This window comes from Danio rerio, chromosome 3 (genome assembly GCF_049306965.1).
Source record: "Danio rerio strain Tuebingen ecotype United States chromosome 3, GRCz12tu, whole genome shotgun sequence".
Lineage (NCBI taxonomy): Eukaryota > Metazoa > Chordata > Actinopteri > Cypriniformes > Danionidae > Danio > Danio rerio.
This window is the reverse complement of record NC_133178.1, coordinates 1213823-1239898: the sequence shown is the minus strand read 5'-3', so window position 1 is coordinate 1239898 and position 26076 is coordinate 1213823. Positions and strand designations below refer to the sequence as shown.

The 26076-nt window shown below is 38.2% G+C and overlaps 1 long non-coding RNA gene across 1 annotated transcript in view; it reads left to right on the top strand.

The window, feature by feature from the left end:
- Positions 1 to 26076, top strand: part of LOC141381079 (uncharacterized) — a 38065-nt gene extending 11989 nt beyond the window's left edge. Inside the window, exons 2-3 of the long non-coding RNA XR_012400685.1 lie at positions 24548 to 25309; positions 25360 to 26076. This is a non-coding gene — a long non-coding RNA (uncharacterized lncRNA). The remainder of the gene's footprint in view (positions 1 to 24547; positions 25310 to 25359) is intronic.

The following is a 26076-nucleotide window of genomic DNA, read 5'->3' as shown; positions in this document are numbered from 1 at the left end:
CCAGAAATGCTTTTATGAGCTCATTTATTACTCCTTAAAATACTTCTAGAGGGCGACACAGTGGTGCAGTAGGTAGTGTTGTCCCCTTACAGCTAGAAGGTTGCAGATTTGAGCCTCGGCTGGATTAGTTAGCGTTTCTGTGTGGAGTTTGCATGTTCTCCCTGTGTTCCTCTGGGTTTCCTCCAGGTGCTCCGGTTTCCCCCACATTCCAAAGACATGCGGTACAGGTGAATTGTGTAGGCTAAATTTTCTGTAGTGTATGTGCGTGGATGTTTCCCAGAGACGGGTTGCGGCTGGAAGGGCATCCGCTGAGTAAAAACATGCTGAATTTTTGACGGTTCATTCCACAGTGGTAACCCTGGATTAATAAAGGGACTAAGCTGAAAAGAAAATGAATGAATGAATGAATACTCCTAAAATCAGAAGGTCCATATTGACCATATTTGGATCAGTCATGAATATTAATGAGGTCAGCTGTGACTCTTGCAGCCTGCTCTGTCTCTCTCCCACACACACACACACATTAGAGAGAGAGATGGTTACCTGGTTTACAGGTATGTGTAAATCCTGAGATCACAGTGAACTGAGAATGCTATTGACTGATGTTAGTATTGTGACGCTAAAGGGAATCTTTGTTGGGTCTTTAAAGGTGCCATGTATTGCATTGGTTTAATAAGTTAAATTCTTCTCTGATATCTACATAGTAGGTTTGTGGTTTAGGTAAGTAAAACAATCTTCAGAAAGAGTTTTGTAAGCTCATTTGTTACTCTATAAAATGCCCCTAGAATCAGAAAGTCCACATTGACCATATTTGGATAGGTCATGAATATTAATAAGCTCAGCTTGTAGCCTGCTCTTTCTTTTCCCCACACACAGTAGAGAGAGAGAGAGAGAGAGAGAGATGGTTACCTGGTTTACAGTTATGTGTAAATCCTGAGATCACAGTGAACTGAGAATGTTATTGACTGATGTTAGTATTGTGATGCTAAAGGAATCTCTGTTGGGTCTTTAAACGTGTCATATACTGCATCGGTTTAATGAGTTCAATTGTTCTCGGGTGTCTAAATAGTAAGTTTATGGTTTAGGTAAGTTCAAAAAAATCTTCAGAAATGGTTTTGTAAGCTCATTTATTACTCTATAAAATACTCCTAAAATCAGAAGGTCCATATTGACCATATTTGGATTAGTCATGAATATTAATGAGGTCAGCTGTGACTCTTGCTGCCTGCTCTGTCTCCCACACACACACACATTAGAGAGAGAGAGAGAGAGAGATGGTTACCTGGTTTACAGGTATGTGTATGACCTGAGATTACAGTGAACTAAGAATGTTATTGACTGATGTTAGTATTGTGATGCTAAAGGAATCTCTGTAGGGTCTTTAAAGGTGCCAGGTATTGCATTGGTTTAATAAAATTAAAAGGTCTATATTGACCATATTCGGATAGGTCATGAATATTTTTGAGCTCATATGTAATGCTTGCAGCCTGCTCTTACACACAGACATCCACTAAAGAGAAAGATGAGTAATTGGTTTACAGGTATGTGTAAATCCTGAGATCACTCTGAGAATGTTGTTGACTGATATTAGTATTGTGATGCTAAAGAAAGCTCTGTAGGGTCTTTAAAGGTGTCAAACACTGCAGTGATTCAATACTGATGTTCTCTGATAGCTACATAGTAGGTTTGTGGCTTAGGTAAGTAAAAAAAATCATCTCCAGAAACAGTTTTATAACAGTTTTTATTTTATTTTATATAATTTAATATGTTAAATTGTTCTCTGATATCTTCTGTACACCGTAGGAATATGGCTTTGCCCTGCAAAAAATGCTGTAAAATGTACAGTATTACTGATAATTATGGCTCATGGCATGTGTTTTACATGTGTTTGACTTATAAAACTTATAAAATAGCTTCGTCTTGTTACAGTCATATGTATTCAGCTGAACCTACTAAGATGTGGCAAGCTGATGTAATATTTTTAAGTTGATCTCAGAGTGTTTAATTCAGTGTAGATGTCTTTAAAGGCAGATGGCCTGTATTTGATTCACATCCACTAAATTTGGTAATTGTCCTGCTGGGATTGTGAAGCGGAGAGCATTACTCCACATAAACACATCCATTATTCACACACACACACACACACACACACACACACACACACACTCATCATGTGATGGCCATTATCATGAGCACAATAAATGAGCTCATCAGGGCTTTTAATGTGATTTGCTGTGAAACACTTGAGTTGCAATTATTATACATTGAAAGTAGCTTTGTCAGATCCGAGCGCTGCAATTCATAACGGCGTGAAAAATAACACACACAAACCATCCCACAGAGCAGAAAGAGGGTTTTATACCGCTGATATCATGCAAATATTTAACCTTCTGTCCCTGAGATCGATTTATTTCATTAGTCAAGCATTTTATTGGCTCTAATCGAGTGTTTTACGATGCCTTCTACCCTCTTTCTGACCCCATAAACAAGCTTTTCTTAATGCTGCTGTTCCTTTAAGAGATTTATAATCAGCGTTTATTACTATTATCTGCAATTAATTCAGTTTACGCTGCTTTTCTGGAGATGTTTTGGAGAGTTTGGCTGTTTTGTTCCAGCAAATCTGGAAAACATATGTAAGTATATACACACAGCAGCTGAAGTTATCTTATTTTACGTGTGCTTGCTTGTTAAATCATCTACACTCCCTGACAAAAGCCTTGCAGCCTATTCAAGTTTTATGAACATCAAATAATAATGTGACTTCTAGTTGATCATTCAGTATCAGAAGTGTCTTCTATGAAAGGATGAGGCTTATTTGAGCTCAATAAATCTGATCAAGTCTTGATGTTGACTGATTTGATTAGGACAGTGCGGTCTGACTCTGCTTAGACTAAAGTCTCATCACTGAATGTCCAGTATAGAATATAAAGTCCTGCTGCAGTGGAGACAGAATGAATATTGTGTCTGACTCCATCATGAGCTTGGAGGACTGCATCCATACATCTCTGACATGACTCACATCACTGATTAATAAAGTCTGAATCTGGAATGAAGAAGAAAGCCTTCAGCAGGATCCCAGAGCTCATCAAGAGTCTTTGTGTTCATCTTCAACGCCTCCTCCTTCATCAGCTCAATAATGTTGATGTCTGGTGACTGGGCTGGCCAGTCATGGAGCAGCTTGACCTTCTTTGCTTTCAGGAGTTTTGATGTGGAGGCTGAAGTATGAGAAGGAGCGCTATCCTGCTGGAGAATTGTCCCTCTCCTGTGCTTTGGGCAGCACAAATGTCTTGATACCTCAGGCTGTTGATGTTGCCATTCACTCTCGCCCAAACCATGATGCTTCCTTCACCAAACTTGACTGATTTCTATGAGAATCCTGGTCCATGCTGGTTCCAGTAGGTCTTCTGCAGTATTGGTGATGATTGGGATGCAGATCAACAGATGACCCATGAATCCACCGTCTGACACTTTTCCACATGATCAACTAGAAGTCCAGTTATTTGTTGATCTTACACCTGAGATCCGCCACAAGTCTTTAGTCAGGTAGTGTGCACTGCTTGTAGTGATGATTAAGAGCACACATCATGTTATTTGATGTTGTTCTGTATGAGACTCCAGAGTTACAGGTACATTCCAAGCATTTGCCATTAGTTTCCCTTAAACTGTAATGATGAAATATATATTAATATAGTAAACTGTATCAGGCAGCACGGTGGCGCAGTGGGTAGCGCCTGTCAACTCAAAGCAAGAAGGTTGCTGCTTTAAGCACATCCTGATTTTGCCAAGTGCTAGTTGCCCTGAGACCAACATTTCTTTATGATGACCCGCGGACAACAACTCCATCAGCCAATCAAATGTCATGATGTCATCATTATGTGCCCCTCTGCAAAGCCTGCAAAATTAAACACACACACCTGCATTTTACCAGTGAAGAGGACAAGTGAAAAGATAAGACCATGACTTTTCTCCTATCAATTTAAGCTACAGAATGTTTGTTTAATTAATATTTGTTTATGGATTTGCTCTATTTTCCAGCTTAGCAAACATTAACTTTATTTAGCATCGACAAGTTAGCCTAATTAGCTGTCCACACAAGTCTAACGTTGTGCTCTAATGTACTTTCTGGCTCAGATTAAAACAGGATAACACATTGAATTGTGGTTTTAACAGTGTGTCCAGCTATCAAACACAATTAAACATTTGATTGGCTGATGGAGTTGTTGTCCCCGGGTCATCATAAAAAATGTTGGTCTCAGGGCAGCTAGCACTTGGCAAAATCAGGCTGTGCGCTTGTTCAAGTCTCGGCTGGGTCAGTTGGTGTTTCTGTGTGGAGTTTGCATGCTCTCTCCATGTTGGTGTGGGTGTCCTCCGGGTGCTCTGGTTTCCACACAGTCCAAACACATGTGCTATAGGGTAATTGATCAACTAAATTGGTTGTAGAGTATGAGTGTGTATGGGTGTTTCCCAGTACTGGGTTGCAGCTGAATATTTAGTAAGGGGCGGGGTTTATTTTGTATGATATTGGATTTTTAGATGAATCTGAATATTGAGTTGTAGGCTTGGTGTTATTTTGGTATGATTTATTTTCGGAAGGGCATCCGCTGCGTAAAACATATACTGGAATAGTTGGCAGTTCATTCCACTGTGGAAACCTCTGATAAATAAGGGACTGAGTTAAAGGAAACTGAATTAATGAAATGATTGTTCATTAATTTTCTTGTCGGCTTAATCCCTTTATTAATTCGGGGTTGCCACAGCTGAATGAACCAGCAACTTATCCAGCACATGTTTTACATAGCGGATGCCCTTCCAGCTGCAACCCATCATTGGGAAACATCCATACACACTCTTACACTATGGACAATTTTAGCCTACCTAATTCATCTGTACATGTGTTTGGACTGTGGGGGAAACCGGAGCACCCGGAGGAAACCCACTCAAACGCAGGGAGAACATGCAAACTCCACAGAAACACCTACTGACCCAGCCGAGGCTTGAACCAGCAACCTTCTTGCCGTTTGGTGATTGTTTTATTGTTAAACTGTTCTCATTGAAATACTGTGTGTTGTTGAGGCACTGTGTCGTCTCTGGATGAAAACTATTTAACAATAAAACAATCACCTCATAGCATGTTAAACAAAACGTTGAGCAAAATGACTGATATTTAAAGAGAGAGATACTCCTGCAGATCTGGAGCATCAAACACATCACTGTCAGCTTTTATCAAACCTTTTAAATTCATTTAAAGTGAAGTCTGATTGATTTAAGAGTCCAGCAGTCCGCACTGACACGCATCTGTGCCGCATTCAGACAAGAATAAAGCATCTGTAAACATCTGCAGAGTCTGTGAAATGGAGTTAAAGGGATCATGCAAACCAAAACGGCAAATGTACCGCCTGTTTACTAATCTAAAAGTGGTCCCAGAGTTTATTTCTCCCGTTAAACACCAAAGAAGATAGTTTGATACTTATGTGTCAAGCGTACGTGTGTGCTCCTGGAGCAGCCTGCGCCATACCTGCCAATACTCGGATCGTAAAATCCGGGAGATTTTCTAAGGGGGTCAGCTCAAACTAAAGACTGGGGGGAGGGGGGTGAGGCAGGGAGAAAAGTGAGCAAGTGAAGAGTGAGGTTTACGGGAACCTGTAAGGTGCAGAGCAGGTATGGAGATGGTTGTGCGTTGGGTTAGGTGTGCAAGGCGGACTGTACCAAATAGCTGAGGAACCGAGGGTGGTTCGGATTGGTGATTGGTCAGCTTGGTAGTTGTGACTAGTGTGGACGAGACCGAGAGCCACGCAAATCCAATGGAGCAAGAGTCTACAAGTGTGGAGTTCCATGAAGGAGCTCCAGATGGAGACGGTTGTTTGGTGTTTACCTCATGGTTAAAGTTGTTGCACGTCCGCCGGTTCCCACCACAAAATTTGTGAGTTTAAGCTACTTGTACATTCAGGAAGCGTTCAGAAAAACAGAACACCAGCAAAGACACTCGACACAGAGGAACACAAGCACCGACTGCCACCTAGTGTTTCTGAAGTGTATTGCAGAGCAACACAAACAGCACGCGGAAGTATAAATGCTGGACTACACACAAGGCAGGTGCTGTGGGTCACACCGGTCACTCCACGCAGGAGTATAGACCAGCCTTCACCATCCACTACCATAGTGTTTGCTTAATGTGGAAGTCAATGGTTACTGGTTTGCAGCTCTCATGTTTGGGTGAACTGTCTCTTTAAGAGAGTCACACAGGGTTATGAGTAGAGCAGCAAATATGTTTGAATAAATGATGAGATTATTTCATTTAGACTCAAATATATCTGCTACTCTCAATTATGATCAAGCCTTCAGTTTACAAGTGTTCATGAGAATCTCTGTGTGTGTTTGCATATATGTGCAAGTTTGAGTGTGTGTGTGTGTGTCTATGTTTATCAGTATTTGTGTGTGTGTGTATGTGTTCATAATGTTTATAAGTATATTGTGTGTGTGTGTGTGTTTTACTAGTGTTTGTGCATGTTTTTGAATGTGTGTGTGTGTTGCGTGCGTTTTTGTATTCATGAGCATTTGTGCATTGAGTTTGTGTGTGTTTATTAGTGTGTGTGTGTGTGTGTTTATGAGAATGTGTGTGTTTATCAGTATTTGTCTGTGTGTTTATGAGAGAGTGTATGCATTTAGTGTGTGTTTATAAGAATATATATGTGTATTTGAGAATGTGTGTTTATCAGTGTTTGTGTGTTTTCATGACTGTTTTTTTGTGTTTGAGCGTATGCCTTTATTTTTGCATCTGAGTGTTTGAGTTTGTGTGTGTGTGTGTCTGTGTTGTTTTATGAGTGTGTATGTGTGTGTTTATGAGCATTTGTGTGGTTTTGAGTACTTATCTGTGTTTGTGTGTGTGTGTGTGTGTGTGTGTGTGTATCAGTATTTGTGTGAGTTTCTGAGTGTTTATGAGAATATGTGTTTATCAGTGTGTGTTTGTGCAAGTGTGTGTTTGTAAGAATGTGTGTGTGTTTATCAGTATATGTGTGTGTTTGTTTATGAGAATGTGTGTTTATCAGTGTGTGTGTGTTTGTGCATTTTTGTGCAAATGTGTGTTTATCAGTATATGTGTGTGTTTGAGAATGTGTGTGTGTTTATTAGTATTTGTGTGTATGTTTATGAGAATGTGTGTTTATCAGTGTGTGTGTGTTTGCGCATGTGTGTGTTCATCAGTATATGTGTGTGTTTGAGAATGTGTGTGTGTGTGTGTGTGTTTGAGAATGTGTGTGTGTGTGTGTTTATCAGTATATGTGTGTGTTTATGAGAATGTGTTTATCAGTGTGTGTGTGTTTATCAGTATGTGTTTAAGAATGTTTATGTGTGTTTATAAGTATTTGTGTGTTTAAGAATGTGTGTGCGTGTGTATGTATGTGTGTTTATAAGTATTTGTGTGTTTATAAGAATGTGTGTTTATCATTGTTTGCATGTTTTTATGATAGTTTGTGTTTTTATCCGTATTTGTGTGTGTCTATGAGAATGTGCGTGTTCATGAGTGTGTGTGTGTGTGTTAATCAGTGTTTGAGCATTTTTGAGTTCTTGTGTGTGTATTTATGAGTGTGTGTGTGTGTGTGTGTGTTTATCAGTATTTGAGCAGTTGTCTGTTTTTGTGTGTGTGTGTGTGTGTGTATTTATGAGTGTGTGTGTGTGTTTTTATCAGTATTTGAGCAGTTGTGTGTGTGTGAGTGATGTGATAAACACAGAGCGGGCAGGAATGAGATTTGTGGGTGAGTTTGACTCACAGCTGATGAAATGCAGAAAATGATGCGGAAGAATTCAGACGACAAAAGGCTCTTTCTGTGTGTCTCTGCGCTCTCGTAAACGTCTCTGCCCTCGGGCGGCCGCGGCCTTGTGACTCTCGTCTTCATTTCTGAGGTCACGCTGATCCAGAGAGCAGAGCATCTGATTCTCAGGCCCGTTTCTCACAGCGCTGAGCATATATGAATGATCAGGAGCCCACCACACATGGATACAGGTGCAGAGAGCTTTCACATCGCCCAGTCAGTCTGTCCAGAGGAAAACACTGTAGCGTGTGTGTGCTGTTGGGTCGTTTTCATCAGCTCTGGGGAATTTTAAGAGTTATTTTGACCACAAATAGGATGATTTTTGGTGACAAATCTTGTTTTGACACATATTTTGGGAAAATGCTTTGAATATTTCCAAAAACTCAACAATACCCTGTCAGATTGACTCCCCTTTGGTGATGTTTGGGGCTGTTTTTGACCCATTGACTTCCATTATAATCACATTTATTGATTGCACAGCCATGGCAGCATATAATCATGCATTCTTGATTGTTGCTGATTGCTCTGTAGTGAAGAGGGACAATCAGTCAGTTTACTGTTGATCATGTTTATTGGCTTTTATACACTCTTTCTGACTGTTTGGCGCCATCTTGCGGCTGAATAATGCTCAGGTTAGTGTATACTCCATTCAGCCTATGACAATACGATGTATTCAGATCTAGCACTCAGCTTGCATACGGTCTTTACATACTACATACTAGGAAGTATGCAAATTCAGACAGAGCCATTGTCTCTAAAGAAGCCTTGAATAGTGATCCTAGGGCTTTCCGAGGGGTTGCTAAGGCCTTCTTAGTGGTGCTAGGTTCTGTTGATTGCTTGAGGTGATATTAGTCGTTCTAGTTTTAGGGTGGTATTAGTGGTTGCTTGAGCCTGCTTATTGGTTGTATTGAACTTCTGAGTGGTTGCTAGGGTGATATTAGTGGTTGCTAGAGTTTTCTGATTGTTGGGTTATCCTATTGTTTGGTTGGTTCTTATGAAAGGTATCTAAGGTGTCATTAGTGGTTGTTAAGGTTTTCAAAATAGTTGCTAGGGCGATATAAGTGATTCCAAGGGACTACTGAGTAGTTTCTATGGGGTTGCTAAGGTGTTCTGGGTGGTTCTATTGTGGCATTCGTGGTTGCTAGAGCCTGCTTATTGGTTGTTTTGAAAATCTGAGTGGTTGCTAGGGTGATATTAGTGGTTGCTAGAGTCTTCTGATTGTTAGGTTGTCCTGTTGTTAGGTTGGTTCTAATGAAAGGTATCTAGGGTGTCATTAGTGGTTGTTAAGGTTTTCAAAATAGTTTTTGGGTAATATAAGAGGTTGCTAATGACTTCTGAGTGGTTTGTATGGGGTTGACATTTTTGCTATGGTGTGTTCTAGTGTAATTTTAGTGGTTGCTAGAGCCTGCTGAGTGGTTGTTCTGACCTTCTAAGTAGTTGCTAGGGTGGTATTAGTGGTTGCTAGGGTTTTCTGAGTGGTGCTAGGGTGATTTTAGTGGTTGCTAAAGCCTGCTGATTGGTTGTTTTGAACTTCTGAGTAGTTGCTAGGATGATACTAGTGGTTGCTAGAGTCTTTTGATTGGTTGCTAGGATCTTTTAAGTAGTTGGTCACTTCCATTTGTTTGGTTGGTTCTTATAAAAGTTTTCTAGGGTGTCATTAGTGGTTGCTAGGGTTTTCAAAATAGTTGATGTGATGATTTAAGTGGTTGCTAAAGATTTTTGATTAGTTTCTATGGGTTTGATAATGTTGCTATGGTGTTTTCAGTGGTTCTAGGGTGGTATTAGTAGTTGCTAGGGTCTTCTGAGTGGTGCTAGCACGATTTTAGTGGTAGCTAGAGCCTGCTTATGGATGGTTCAGACCTTTTGAGTGGTGCTAGAGTCTTCTGATTGGTTGCTAGGATCTTCTGAGTAGTTCATCATGTTCTGTTGTTAGGTTGGCTCTTATAAATTGTTTCTAGGGTGTCATTGGTAGTTGCTAGGTTTATATAATAGGTTTACAAAATAGTTGCTGGGGTGATATAAGTTGTTGCTAGGGTTTCTGAGTGGTTTCTATTGAATTTATAGTGTTGCTTGGGTCTTCTAAGTGGTTCAAGGGTGATTTAAAGGGTTGCTGGAGCCTGGTAGTTCTGACTTTCTAAATGGTTGCTAGGGCGATAAGAGTTGCTAGAGTCTTTTGATTAGTTGCTAGGACTTTTTGGGTAGTTGATCACTTCCTCTTGTTTAGTTGCTTCTTGTAAAAGGTTTCTAAGGTGACATTAGTGGTAGCTAGGTTTTTCAAAATAGTTGCTGAGGTGATATAAGTTGTTGCTAGGGATTTCTCTGGGTTTGCAAATGTTGCTAGGGTGTTTTGAGTGGTTTTAGGGTATCATTAGTGGTTGCTAGGGTTTTCAAAGTAGTTGCTGATAAAAGTTGTTGTAGGGAGTAGGGATTTCTGAGTGGTTTCTATGGGGTTGGTTGTGTTACTAGGGTCTTTTAAGTGGTACTATGGCAATTTTACAGGTTGCTAGAACCTGCTGATTGGTTATTTTGACCTTTTCAGCGGTAGTAAAGTGATTTTGCTCATGTAGTGTAGTTGCTCATGTCCTATTGTTTGGTTGATTCTTATGAATGGTTCTAGAGTGTCATTAGGGGTTGCTAGGGTTTTCAAAATAGTTGCTGTAGTTGGGGTTGATACTGTTGCTATGGTTTTCTGAGTGGCTCTAGGGTGATATTAGTGGTTGCTAGGGTGTTGTTAGTGATGCCTCTACATTTTACATTTGTTTTAACCCAACCATTGTGATTGGTTCATACTTTACAAATGATAGCGTTGTTCATTTGAGAGTATGAAATGGATTTCGAGGGGAAATGGTTAATGCAATCGATTTCATTCATTCAACTGATTTCAATGCATGATTTCAGGCAGTTGCACTCTAAATATGTTGGGTTGTTTTAACTTAACATTGGGGTAAATGTGGACAAACCCAACCATTGGGTCAAAAAATTAATTTGAAGTGGCATGATTAAAACAAACCTTGTAACAAATAAAATGTACCCAACATCAGATTTGTCTATATTTAACCCAACACTGGCTAAAGACAACCCAGCAGTTTTTAGAGTGCACTTCTGAATTACAGAAATAAATTAACCATTAAAAGAAATATGATTAAAAATGAATAGAGATAAGTTTTAAACAGCTTGAGTTGTAGGAAAACGAGAGAATTCTGCAAGTGCTCTAGCGAGTGAGTAACCCGATCTGTGTTCTTGTGAGCGTCTCAGATTCAGTGGGTCTACGTTTGGGTCGCTCAAGCAGACCAGAGCCTTTGTGTTCCTCATTTACAGATGAATAAACACTTTAACTGAGTCTTCCTCTTCCTCATCTTCAGCTCTCTTCATTGTCTACCTGCTGCTTTAGTGTATATTCCTCTCATCCAGCCAAACACTAACAACAAACCACGTGTATATTCTGATTCTCTCTTCATTATTCTGTGCGTTGGCTCTCATGTCAACAAATGGGTCATAGACGAGGCAAATTAAATGGGAAAAGAGATTTTCTACACAGATGGAGACAAAATGATGCACCCTTCTGTGAAATTATAATTCTTTTTCAATATTTCCCAAGTGCTGTTTAATGAAGAGAAGATATTTCAGCACATTTTAATCATAATAGTGTTAATAACTCATCTCTAATAACTGATTTATTTTCTCTTTGCCATGATGACAGTAAATAATATTAGACTAGATATTCTTCAAGCCACTTCTATACAGCTTAAAGTGACATTTAAAGGCTTCACTAGGGTAATTAGGCACATTAGGGGGATTATTGGACAACAGTGGTTTGTTCTGGAGATAATTGAGATAAAGTAATATCTTAAGGGAGCTAATAATATTGACCACAGCAGTTTTACATTTACAAAACGATTATCAGACTAAACTAAAAGAAACAAGATGTTTTCCAGAAGAAATAGATAATAGGAAATACAGCGAAGCATTTCTCTGTGGCAGAGAATAGTCAGCCTTTAGGAAATACATTTAGTAAAAATAAAGTGTTTTTATTTTCATAATGTTTATAAGGTTAGTGCAATCTTAAATTTCTGATGTTATGTGATACATGGTTTTGCAGGAACATTTTGCAATATAAACCTTTTATCCTTCAAAAAAAAAACTTAATGAAAGAGTTTTTAATAATACCACAAACTCTCTAAAAATAATGTTTGTATGTGTATTTAGGGACATTTTGTCTTGAAAATATGAACTCAAAAACTCAACTATCACCGTTTTTGTCTGTCTCTGCCTTTTGTATATTACATTCAGCTTCAATTATCATCAAAAATTAAGTCTAATTTACATTTGTTTTCATGTTATCGTCAACTCTGTAATCATCAACTCCTTTACCATCAACTCTGTTATTATCAACTGTGTTACCGTCAACTCCTTTATCCTCAACTCTATTACTGTCAACACCATTACCGTTCACTCCTTTACCATCAACTCTGTTACATCAACTCCTTTATCCTCATCTCTGTTACCATCAACTCCTTTACCATCACCTCTGTTATCATCAACTCTGTTATCATCAACTCCTTTACCATCATCTCTGTTATCATCAACTCCTTTATCCTCATCTCTGTTACCATCAACTCCTTTACCATCACCTCTGTTATCATCAACTCTGTTATCATCAACTCCTTTACCATCATCTCTGTTATCATCAACTCTGTTACCATCAACTCCTTTACCATCAACTCTGTTATCATCAACTCTGTTATCATCAACTCCTTTACCATCATCTCTGTTATCATCAACTCTGTTACCATCAACTCCTTTACCATCAACTCTGTTATCATCAACTCTGTTACCATCAACTCCTTTACCATCAACTCTGTTATCATCAACTCTGTTACCATCAACTCCTTTACCATCAACTCTGTTATCATCAACTCTGTTACCATCAACTCCTTTACCATCAACTCTGTTATCATCAACTCTGTTATCATCAACTCCTTTACCATCATCTCTGTTATCATCAACTCTGTTACCATCAACTCCTTTACCATCAACTCTGTTATCATCAACTCTGTTATCATCAACTCCTTTACCATCAACTCTGTTATCATCAACTCTGTTACCATCAACTCCTTTACCATCAACTCTGTTATCATCAACTCTGTTATCATCAACTCTGTTATCATCAACTCTGTTACCATCAACTCTGTTACCGTCAACTCTGTTATTGTCACAACTGCTCTCTCACAAAGGCACAGGATCGCAGGAATTATCAAAACACATATTTATTTACAAAGCATTCACTGGAAACACTGGAACATCGACACAGAGGAATCATGGGGTGAAGACAACTTGGTAGGACGTGTAACACTGGACCACGAACTAAACAAACTCAGGACTATAAATGCAAGAGACAGGATTAAACTGATTACATACAGGGGAGAGACGCAGGTGAAACTCATGACACATTAACAAACTGTGGGAACTAGAATAAAGGGGTCACATGATACAAACAAACACACATGGAGCATGGAAACATGAGGGAAGATCACATGACATAAACACAGAGGACATGGAACAACAACACAGACACCTGACAGTTATCATCAACTCTGTTACCGTGAATTCTGTTATCGTCAAGTGTATTATAGTCAACTGTTATCGTCAACTCTGTTATCGTCAACTGTTACCATCAACTGTTATTGTCAACTTTGTTATCGTCAACTCTGTCAAGTTGCGGTCACACTGGACTTTTCTCCTCATAGACTTCCATTTATACGCACGCGAATGCATTATACTGGAAACGCAAGGTCGTGCATCGTTTTGCAGATTGCTGCGTCGGAAAGTTCAGGCTTGGTGAACTCTGACCTGCAAAATCGCATCACTTGGCTGCGTGAGACAAATCGAGGATCAAAACCTGACCTCTCTGGACATAAGTTAAAACATGGACCAATCACTCGCTTTTTAAAATGTCTAATCATCTTGTTTAATCCCACCCCTTTTCGCAGCATGAACACAAATTTCGCAAGATCAAACTCTAGTGTGACCACAGTTTCATCGTCAACTCTTTTATCGTCATCTCTGTTATCGTCAACCATATTATCATCAACTCCTTTACCGCCAACTCTGTTATCATCAACTTTATTATCGTCAACTCTGTTATCGTCAACTTTATTAGCGTCAACTTTATTAGCGTCAACTTTATTATCGTCAACTTTATTATCGTCAACTTTATTATCGTAAACTCCTTTACCATCATCTATGTTATCGTCAACTTTATTATCACCAACTCTGTTATAGTCAACTCCTTTACCGTCAACTTTATTAGCGTCAACTTTATTATCGTCAACTTTATTATCGTCAACTTTATTATCGTAAACTTTATTATTATCAACTCTGTTATTGTCAACTCTGTTTTTGTCAACTCCTTTACTGTCTTACTTTGTTATCGTCAACTTTGTTATTGTCAACTTTATTATCGTCAACTTTATTATTGTCAACTCTGTTATCGTCAACTCTGTTTTTGTCAACTCCTTTACTGTCAACTCTGTTATCGTCAACTTTGTTATCGTCAACTTTGTTATTGTCAACTTTGTTATTGTCAACTATGTTATCGTCAACTATGTTATCGTCAACTATGTTATTGTCAACTTAGTTATCGTCAACTTTGTTATCGTCAACTTTATTATCTAGATAACTATATTATATAGAAAGATACATAATAAAAATGCACAGCACACATACATATATATTGTGTAAATACAAATGTTTATCTTTGTATTTACCATTTGTATCCACATCCGGCCTGTTCACAGTGAGGTTTCTCTCTGTTTAATTGGTCTCTTTGTTTATAAAACCCACAACAGTTTTGCCATCAGTGAGTCTAATGATGTGGTTCATCTGTTCATAACACTGGGCCCTTACAAGTGACACTCTGACACACAATAATAGCTGTCTTTTTCATGCTTAAAGGAGTTTTTGTCCTAACAATCTGCAGCGTTTCTATTTTGAAAACAGATTCTATTTTTTGCGACGTGTGATGGATTGTTCATTAAAGCCTAAGTTCACACATCTCTGCTAGCTCACCCTTGTCTGATTTGGCCAAAATATGCTTAGATATACTTTATGCTTAGATTTCAAACTGTTAGTTTGCTGTGAGGGAAAGATGACAGGTGGAGCTCTAGAATAAGACCCACCCCCCTACTCAATATTTAGTTTTAGTTAGAAATACATCATCATACCAAAATAAACCCCGTCCCCTACTCAATATTCAGTTTCAGCAAAAATACATTATTATTCTAAAATAAACCCCGCCCCCTACACAATATTCAGTTTAGGCTAGATTACATTATTATACTAAGTTAAACCCCGCCCTCATACTCAATATTCATTTTTAGTGAGAATACATCATCATACCAAATTAAACCCCGCCCCCTACTCAATATTCAGTTTCAGCTGGAAATACATCATCATACCAAATTAAACCCCACCCCCTACTCAATATTTAGTGTTAGCTAGAATACATCATCATACCAAATTAAACCCCGCCCTCATACTCAATATTCAGCTGCAACTGGAAATGCATCATCATACCAAATTAAACCCCTAAATATTCAGTTTCAGTAAAAATACATTATCATACTGAAATAAAACCCCGCCCACTACTTAGTATTTAGTTTCAGCAGGAAATTCATCATAACTATATATAACCCCGCCCTCTACTTATTATTCAGTTTCAGCTGAAAATACATCATACCACAATACAACCCCGCCCCTACTCAATATTCAGTTTCAGCTGGAAATACATTGTCATACCAAATTAAACCCCGCCCCCTTCTCAATATTCAGTTTCAGCAAAAATACATTATCATTCTAAAATAAACCCCGCCCCCTACTTAATATTCAGTTTAGGCTAGATTGCATCTTCATACTAAGTTAAACCCCGCCCTCTTACTCAATATTCATTTTCTGTTAGAATACATCATACCAAATTAAACCCCGCCCCCTACTCAATATTCTGTTTCAGCTGGAATACATTATCATACCAAATTAAACCCCGCCCTCATACCTAATATTCAGCTGCAGCTGGAAATGCATCATCATACCAAATTAAACCCCACCCCCTACTCAATATTCAGTTTCACTAAAAATACATTATCATGCTAAAATAAACCCCCTCAATATTCAGTTTCAGTAAAAATACATCATCATACTGAAATAAAACCCCGCCCACTACTTAGTATTTAGTTTCAGCAGGAAATTCATCATACCACAATACAACCCCGCCCCTACTCAATATTCAGTTTCAGCTGGAAATACATTGTCATACCTAATTAAACTCCGCCCCCTTCTCAGTATTCAGTTTCAGCTAGAACACATTATCATACCAAATTAAATCACGCCCTCAAACTCAATATTCAGCTTCAGCTGAAAATATATCATCGTACCAAATTAAACTCCACCCCCTACTCAATATTCAGTTTCAGCTGGAGTGCATCATCATACTAAATTAAACCCCGCCCCCTACTCAATATTCAGTTTCAGCTAGAATGCATCATCATACTAAATTAAACCCCGCCCCCTACTCAATATTCAGTTTAAGCCAGAATACAGCATAGCAATTTTAACCCCGCCCCCTATTCAATATTCAGTTTCAGGTAGAATACATCATCATACCAAATTAAACCACGCCCCTCTACTCAATATTCAGTTTCAGCTAGAATAGATCATCATACCAAAATAAAACCCCGCCCCCTACTTAATATTATGTTTTAGCAAAAATACTGCACATCATCATCATATGTGTTGAGGAAGACTAAGCAACTGAGTGTTTTGAGGAAGACTCTAAGGAAGAGTGTGTGTGTGTGTGTGTGTGTTGACAGAATCTGAAGGCTGTGAGGAATAGTGTGTGTACAGAGGAAGACTCTGAGGAAGTGTGTGTGTGTGTGTGCTGAGGAAGACTCTGAGGAAGAGTGTGTGTGTGGCAGTAAAGAGTGACTGACTTTCCAATCATGTGTTTTTCTGGGAACATTGAATTACAGCGGTGAAGAGGCGGAGCCAGCGAATGAAAGGAGCCGTTGTGGAGGACGGATGGACAGATGAAAGAGAGAGAGAGAGAGAGATGAAAGACAGAGAGGATGAGAAATCACTCCGACACACACACACACACACAGACAGGAGCGCTTCATAACAAACTGCTTTAGTGCTGTGAAATGTGCAGTTTGAGATGAACGACTCCTCATATCTCATTATTCTAACATCCCTGAAATACTCTTGATTTTATTCCTGCTTTCTACATTTGTCAAATTTTAAAATCTGGTTAAAGTTTCAGCACTTCTGTTGTGTTTCTACATTTATTTATTTTATGTTATGCAGCGGATGCCCTTCCAGCTGCAACCCATCACTGGGAGGCACCCATACACTCATTCACACTCATACACTACAGCCAATTTAGTTTATCAATTCCCCTATAGCGCATGTGTTTGGACTGTGGGGGAAACCGGAGAGAATATGCAAACTCCACACAGAAATGCCAAATTGACTGGACTGGAACCAGTGACCTTTACTGGAACCAGCGACATTTCTACCCATTGCGCCACTGTACCTCCCATGTGTATTATTGTACATTTATAAACTTGTATATATTTTAAAGTACGTAATACACTCAAATGGAACATCCTTCAATATGTGTTGATATTAATACATCGTTATAAGTATATCATAAGTGCATAATAAAATAAAATAATAAAAGTATATTCTAATTAATCATGAATGCATTTAGCAGTAACTTTTACCACATTTTACAGACAGCTGAACTTATTCTGAAAGTATATGTATATTTTTTATTTATTTATTTAGTTTTTAATTATTAAGTATTTTACATTTTTTAGTGGGTCAAAACAACTAATTTTCAGCTTATCATGTTTGATATGAATGTAAGATTAATTGTAAATAAAGTCTAGATGGGTCTGAGAAGTAGAGAAGTGTCTGAGAGCATTGCATGAAGGTCACATTTGCTCTGTCAACTTCAGCGTTTGACTTCATTTTTTAGCTTAAGGGATTTACAGCACTACTGTCTCTGAAACCTTACAAAAGACTGAAGCAAACACACACACACACACACTTCAGAGCTCAGAGATGACGATACACATGTATTTACATCAGGGAGAGAGTGTGTATTTGCGTGTATGTTTGTTTGTCTGTGTATTTTTGTATATGTTTGTGTGTCAAAATACGTGTATGTTGTGTTTATCTCTTATAATGTGTATAGGTTTGTATATGTGTATGGTAATTTATTCACTCTATGACAGAGAATTGTGCTTTTTGAAATAAACTCTGGATTTTTGGCAGTATTTTTTACTTTTGCAATAAATTGTCTTCTTAAGTAATTATAAATGCTTAAATATTTGTACCGGAAAACAAGACATAAACACAAAAGAAGAAGATCATTTGTGCACTGAGTGTACTTAAGTCCCAGTTAAAGGTATCTTTAGTTTAGTTAGTGCGCACTTTAGTTGCGTTGTGGTGATGATCAGTTAAGTTGTGTTGTGGTGATGATCAGTTTAGTTGTGTTGTGCTGATGATCAGTTTAGTTGTGTTGTGGTGATGATCAGTTTAGTTGTGTTGTGATGATGATCAGTTTAGTCGTGTTGTGCTGATGATCAGTTTAGTTGTGTTGTGCTGATGATCAGTTTAGTTGTGTTGTGCTGATGATCAGTTTAGTTGTGTTGTGGTGATGATCAGTTTAGTCGTGTTGTGCTGATGATCAGTTTAGTTGTGTTGTGGTGATGATCAGTTTAGTCGTGTTGTGGTGATGATCAGTTTAGTCGTGTTGTGATGATGATTAGTTTAGTCAGGTTGTGGTGATGATCAGTTAAGTTGCGTTGTGGTGATGATCAGTTTAGTTGTGTTGTGGTGATGATCAGTTTAGTCGTGTTGTGCTGATGATCAGTTTAGTTGTGTTGTGCTGATGATCAGTTTAGTTGTGTTGTGGTGATGATCAGTTTAGTCGTGTTGTGGTGATGATCAGTTTAGTTGTGTTGTGGTGATGATCAGTTAAGTTGTGTTGTGCTGATGATCAGTTTAGTCGTGTTGTGCTGATGATCAGTTGTGTTGTGGTGATTATCAGTTTAGTCATGTTGTGGTGATGATCAGTTAAGTTGTGTTGTGGTGATGATCAGTTTAGTGGTGTTGTGCTGATGATCAGTTTAGTTGTGTTGTGGTGATAATCAGTTTAGTCGTGTTGTGGTGATGATCAGTTTAGTTGTGTTGTGGTGATGATCAGTTTAGTTGTGTTGTGCTGATGATCAGTTTAGTCGTGTTGTGGTGATGATCAGTTTAGTTGTGTTGTGGTGATGATCAGTTTAGTTGTGTTGTGCTGATGATCAGTTTAGTTGTGTTGTGCTGATGATCAGTTTAGTTGTGTTGTGGTGATTATCAGTTTAGTCATGTTGTGGTGATGATCAGTTAAGTTGTGTTGTGGGGATGATCAGTTAAGTTGTGTTGTGGCGATGATCAGTTTAGTTGTGTTGTGTTGATGATCAGTTAAGTTGTGTTGTGGTGATGATCAGTTTAGTTGTGTTGTGGTGATGATCAGTTCAGTTGTGTTGTGGTGATGATCAGTTTTGTTGTGTTGTGATGATGATTAGTTTAGTCAGGTTGTGGTGATGATCAGTTAAGTTGTGTTGTGGTAATGATCAGTTTAGTTGTGTTGTGGTGATGATCAGTTCAGTTGTGTTGTGGTGATGATCAGTTTAGTTGTGTTGTGTTGATGATCAGATTAGTTGCGTTGTGGTGATGATCAGTTAAGTTGTGTTGTAGTGATGATCAGTTCAGTCGCGTTGTGGTGATGATCAGTTAAGTTGTGTTGTGGAGATGATCAGTTAAGTTGTGTTGTGGCGATGATCAGTTTAGTTGTGTTGTGTTGATGATCAGTTAAGTTGTGTTGTGGCGATGATCAGTTAAGTTGCGTTGTGGTGATGATCAGTTTAGTTGTGTTGTGTTGATGATCAGTTAAGTTGTGTTGTGGCGATGATCAGTTAAGTTGCGTTGTGGTGATGATCAGTTTAGTTGTGTTGTGGTGATGATCAGTTCAGTTGTGTTGTGGTGATGATCAGTTGTGTTGTGGCGATGATCCGTTTTGTTGTGTTGTGGTGATGATCAGTTTTGTTGTGTTGTGATGATGATTAGTTTAGTCAGGTTGTGGTGATGATCAGTTAAGTTGTGTTGTGGTGATGATCAGTTTAGTTGTGTTGTGTTGATGATCAGTTAAGTTGTGTTGTGGCGATGATCAGTTAAGTTGCGTTGTGGTGATGATCAGTTTAGTTTTGTTGTGGTGATGATCAGTTCAGTTGTGTTGTGGCGATGATCCGTTTTGTTGTGTTGTGGTGATGATCAGTTTTGTTGTGTTGTGATGATGATTAGTTTAGTCAGGTTGTGGTGATGATCAGTTAAGTTGTGTTGTGGTGATGATCAGTTTAGTTGTGTTGTGGTGATGATCAGTTTTGTTGTGTTGTGATGATGATTAGTTTAGTCAGGTTGTGGTGATGATCAGTTTAGTTGTGTTGTGTTGATGATCAGTTTAGTTGTGTTGTGATGATGATTAGTTTAGTCAGGTTGTGGTGATGATCAGTTTAGTTGTGTTGTGGTGATGATCAGTTTAGTTGTGTTGTGGTGATGATCAGTTCAGTTGTGTTGTGGCGATGATCCGTTTTGTTGTGTTGTGGTGATGATCAGTTTTGTTGTGTTGTGATGATGATTAGTTTAGTCAGGTTGTGGTGATGATCAGTTAAGTTGTGTTGTGGTGATGATCAATTTAGTTGTGTTGTGGTGATGATCAGTTTTGTTGTGTTGTGATGATGATTAGTTTAGTCAGGTTGTGGTGATGATCAGTTTAGTTGTGTTGTGTTGATGATCAGTTAAGTTGTGTTGTGGCGATGATCAGTTAAGTTGCGTTGTGGTGATGATCAGTTTAGTTGTGTTGTGGTGATGATCAGTTCAGTTGTGTTGTGTTGATGATCAGATTAGTTGTGTTGTGGTGATGATCAGTTCAGTTGTGTTGTGGTGATGATCAGTTTAGTTGTGTTGTGTTGATGATCAGATTAGTTGTGTTGTGGTGATGATCAGTTAAGTTGTGTTGTGGAGATGATCAGTTAAGTTGTGTTGTGGTGATGATCAGTTTAGTTGTGTTGTGGTGATGATCAGTTCAGTTGTGTTGTGGTGATGATCAGTTTTGTTGTGTTGTGATGATGATTAGTTTAGTCAGGTTGTGGTGATGATCAGTTTAGTTGTGTTGTGGTGATGATCAGTTCAGTTGTGTTGTGGTGATGATCAGTTTAGTTGTGTTGTGTTGATGATCAGATTAGTTGCGTTGTGGTGATGATCAGTTAAGTTGTGTTGTAGTGATGATCAGTTTAGTTGTGTTGTGGTGATGATCAGTTTAGTTGTGTTGTGTTGATGATCAGATTAGTTGTGTTGTGTTGATGATCAGTTAAGTTGTGTTGTAGTGATGATCAGTTTAGTCGCGTTGTGGTGATGATCAGTTAAGTTGTGTTGTGGAGATGATCAGTTAAGTTGTGTTGTGGCGATGATCAGTTTAGTTGTGTTGTGTTGATGATCAGTTAAGTTGTGTTGTGGCGATGATCAGTTAAGTTGCGTTGTGGTGATGATCAGTTTAGTTGTGTTGTGTTGATGATCAGTTAAGTTGTGTTGTGGCGATGATCAGTTAAGTTGCGTTGTGGTGATGATCAGTTTAGTTGTGTTGTGGTGATGATCAGTTCAGTTGTGTTGTGGCGATGATCCGTTTTGTTGTGTTGTGGTGATGATCAGTTTTGTTGTGTTGTGATGATGATTAGTTTAGTCAGGTTGTGGTGATGATCAGTTAAGTTGTGTTGTGGTGATGATCAGTTTAGTTGTGTTGTGGTGATGATCAGTTTAGTTGTGTTGTGATGATGATTAGTTTAGTCAGGTTGTGGTGATGATCAGTTAAGTTGTGTTGTGGTGATGATCAGTTTAGTCGTGTTGTGGTGATGATCAGTTTAGTTGTGTTGTGGTGATGATCAGTTAAGTTGTGTTGTGGTGATGATCAGTTAAGTTGTGTTGTGGTGATGATCAGTTTAGTTGTGTTGTGGTGATGATCAGTTCAGTTGTGTTGTGGTGATGATCAGTTTAGTTGTGTTGTGGTGATGATCAGTTTAGTTGTGTTGTGGTGATGATCAGTTTAGTTGTGTTGTGGTGATGATCAGTTTAGTTGTGTTGTGGTTATGATCAGTTTAGTTGTGTTGTGGTGATGATCAGTTAAGTTGTGTTGTGGTGATGATCAGTTAAGTAGTGTTGTGGTGATGATCAGTTAAGTAGTGTTGTGGTGATGATCAGTTTAGTCGTGTTGTGGTGATGATCCGTTTAGTCGTGTTGTGGTGATGATCAGTTTAGTTGTGTTGTGGTGATGATCAGTTTAGTTGTGTTGTGGTTATGATCAGTTTAGTTGTGTTGTGGTTATGATCAGTTTAGTTGTGTTGTGGTGATGATCAGTTAAGTTGCGTTGTGGTGATGATCAGTTTAGTTGCGTTGTGGTGATGATCAGTTTAGTTGCGTTGTGGTGATGATCAGTTTAGTTGTGTTGTGGTTATGATCAGTTTAGTTGTGTTGTGGTTATGATCAGTTTAGTTGTGTTGTGGTTATGATCAGTTAAGTTGTGTTGTGGTGATGATCAGTTAAGTAGTGTTGTGGTGATGATCAGTTAAGTAGTGTTGTGGTGATGATCAGTTAAGTAGTGTTGTGGTGATGATCAGTTTAGTCGTGTTGTGGTGATGATCTGTTTAGCTGTGTTGTGGTGATGATCAGTTTAGTCGTGTTGTGGTGATGATCAGTTTAGTCGTGTTGTGGTGATGATCAGTTTAGTCGTGTTGTGGTGATGATCAGTTTAGTTGTGTTGTGGAGATGATCAGTTTAGTCGTGTTGTGGTGATGATCAGTTTAGTCATGTTGTGGTGATGATCAGTTTAGTCGTGTTGTGGTGATGATCAGTTTAGTTGTGTTGTGGAGATGATCAGTTTAGTCATGTTGTGGTGATGATCAGTTTAGTCGTGTTGTGGTGATGATCAGTTTAGTCGTGTTGTGGTGATGATCAGTTTAGTCATGTTGTGGTGATGATCAGTTTAGTCGTGTTGTGGTGATGATCAGTTTAGTCGTGTTGTGGTGATGATCAGTTTAGTCGTGTTGTGGTGATGATCAGTTTAGTCGTGTTGTGGTGATGATCAGTTTAGTTGTGTTGTGGAGATGATCAGTTTAGTTGTGTTGTGCTGATGATCAGTTTAGTTGTGTTGTGGTGATGATCAGTTTAGTTGTGTTGTGGTGATGATCAGTTTAGTCGTGTTGTGGTGATGATCAGTTTAGTCGTGTTGTGGTGATGATCAGTTTAGTCGTGTTGTGGTGATGATCAGTTTAGTCGTGTTGTGGTGATGATCAGTTTAGTCGTGTTGTGGTGATGATCAGTTTAGTTGTGTTGTGGAGATGATCAGTTTAGTTGTGTTGTGCTGATGATCAGTTTAGTTGTGTTGTGGTGATGATCAGTTTAGTCGTGTTGTGGTGATGATCAGTTTAGTCGTGTTGTGGTGATGATCAGTTTAGTCGTGTTGTGGTGATGATCAGTTTAGTCGTGTTGTGGTGATGATCAGTTTAGTCGTGTTGTGGTGATGATCAGTTTAGTCGTGTTGTGGTGATGATCAGTTTAGTTGTGTTGTGGTGATGATCAGTTTAGTCGTGTTGTGGTGATGATCAGTTAAGTTGTGTTGTGGTTATGATCAGTTTAGTGATGTTGTGGTGATGATCAGTTTAGTCTTGTTGTGGTGATGATCAGTTTAGTTGTGTTGTGTAGAAATCTGATATCAATGGAAATATTTGCTAATTATATGTTCATTTATAACCATACATGATTATATACAATATATAAAAATATAGCTAATATGTTTTGAAAATATGTGTATTGTAATCAGATTTCTATGTGGGGTTGTAGAAATACTGCACTTTCTGATAGAAATTCACAGATTTTCTAGAACCGAACTGTAAAACCAGGTTTTCAATTCGAGCTGATTTTGTTGACTTATTCGAATTAATGTTTTTTATAGAAGAGATTTTATGCCTCTTTTTTTAAATCGTAAGATACAGTCAACAATTTTCAGTTGTAAAGTGCTAAAAATATGTGTAAATGGAATATAAACAGAACAAAGTCCTGAGTAGTAGACACAGAGAGTAATAGATGTATTATGTTCTGTGTGTGTGTGTGTGTGTGTGTGTGTGTGTGTGTGTGTGTGTGTGTGTGTGTGTGTGTCTGTGTGTGTCTGTGTGTGTGTGTGTGTGTGTGTGTGTGTGTGTGTGTGTGTGTGTTGCTGAAGTGGAGAAACAACTCATTTTATGAAGCAGTCTTTTATAACACATGTTGCAAATAGAGAAAGCCAAATACTTAAAGGCACAGTTCACCCACAAATGAACACTCTGTCATCATTTACTGTCCCTTTACTTGTTTCAAACCGGTTAAAGTTTCTTTCTTCTGTTAACCTCTGTAAACCTGTAACCATTGATTTCCAGAGTATTTGATAGTCAGTGTTTACATGTTTTTAGCATTCTTCAAAATACCTGTCTCTGTGTTCAACTCATAAAAGTTTTAAAACAAGTGGAAAAAGAGTAAATAGTGAGTGAATTTTCATTTAGTGAGCTGACCGTGCCTTTAAAAGTGTGTTTTGTATGTTTTCTGTGCATTAGTTGTGGAGTGAGCAGTGCTGTAGATGCGGGATTATATGGACAGAAGGAGAGCGAGGAGATCTGGAGCCACAGGAAGCAGCGCTGGAGAGAATGGAGATGAAGGAGAGAGATGGAGAGATGGACGAACGGAGGGGAACAGCACATAATTAGCAGTGCAGGGGGCAGAGAAGACTGACAATGAGCCTCTGTTTCTGACCCACACAATACAGCACTATCAGTTTCATCATCTCTCTCTCTCTCTGCCTCCCTCCCTCCCTCTCTCTCTTACTTATGTTTAAATTGTAGTAGACTACTTAATTTATTTCAATGACTTATTAACCAAGAACTTACATTAGAAAATTCAGACAAAACCTGCGAAGTAATGTATAGTATATTATATAGTGTGTTGAATTATACTACATTCAAGTGTATTATAGATATTATAGTGTCTACAGCTCTTTGTTAATGAATACTTCAGTATACTGTTGTAATAACTGTAGTGAACTGATAAACTAATAAATACTGTAGTATAACAGTAAACTGTGGTGTATTGCAGTATAATATACCCTACAGCTGGAGAAAACTGCAGTATTGGGTCATTTGTTTATATTACTGTAGTTGTTGTGTTACCATAGCAACTGTAGAATCACCACAACAGATTATTAATGTAGTTGTTGTGTTACCATAGCAACTGTAGAATCACCACAACAGATTAATTATTGTAGTTGTTGTGTTACCATACCAACTGTAGAATCACCATAACTAATTAATTACTTTGTTGTGGTGATTCTACAGTTTATACGGCAACACAACAAATAGATTAATTACTATAGTTGTTGTGTTACTATAGCAACTGTAGATTCACCACAACATATTAATTACTATAGTTGTTGTGTTACCATAGCAACTGTAGAATCACCACAACAGATTATTTACTATAGTTGTTGTGTTACCATAGCAACTGTAGAATCACCACAACAGATTAATTACTTTAGTTGTTGTGTTACCATAGCAACTGTAGAATCACCACAACAGATTATTTACTATAGTTGTTGTGTTACCATAGCAACTGTAGAATCACCACAACAGATTAATTACTATAGTTGTTGTGTTACCATAGCAACTGTAGAATCACCACAATAGATTAATTACTATAGTTGTTGTGTTACCATAGCAACTGTAGAATCACCACAACAGATTAATTACTATAGTTGTTGTGTTACCATAGCAACTGTAGAATCACCACAACTGATTAATTACTATAGTTGTTGTGTTACCATAGCAACTGTAGAATCACCACAACAGATTAATAACTATAGTTGTTGTGTTACCATAGCAACTGTAGAATCACCACAGATTAATTGAAGTACTTTACTATAGTATGATGATCTTTTTAAACATTTTTTAATCATTTGTTTATGTTTTGTAATTATTTTCAACTGTATATGAAATTATGTCTAAATCCGGCATGTAGGAAATTGTAATATATAATAATATATGAATTTTGAAAAAAATAAGATAACTGTAATAAATCTTTCTCTCTGTTTAGT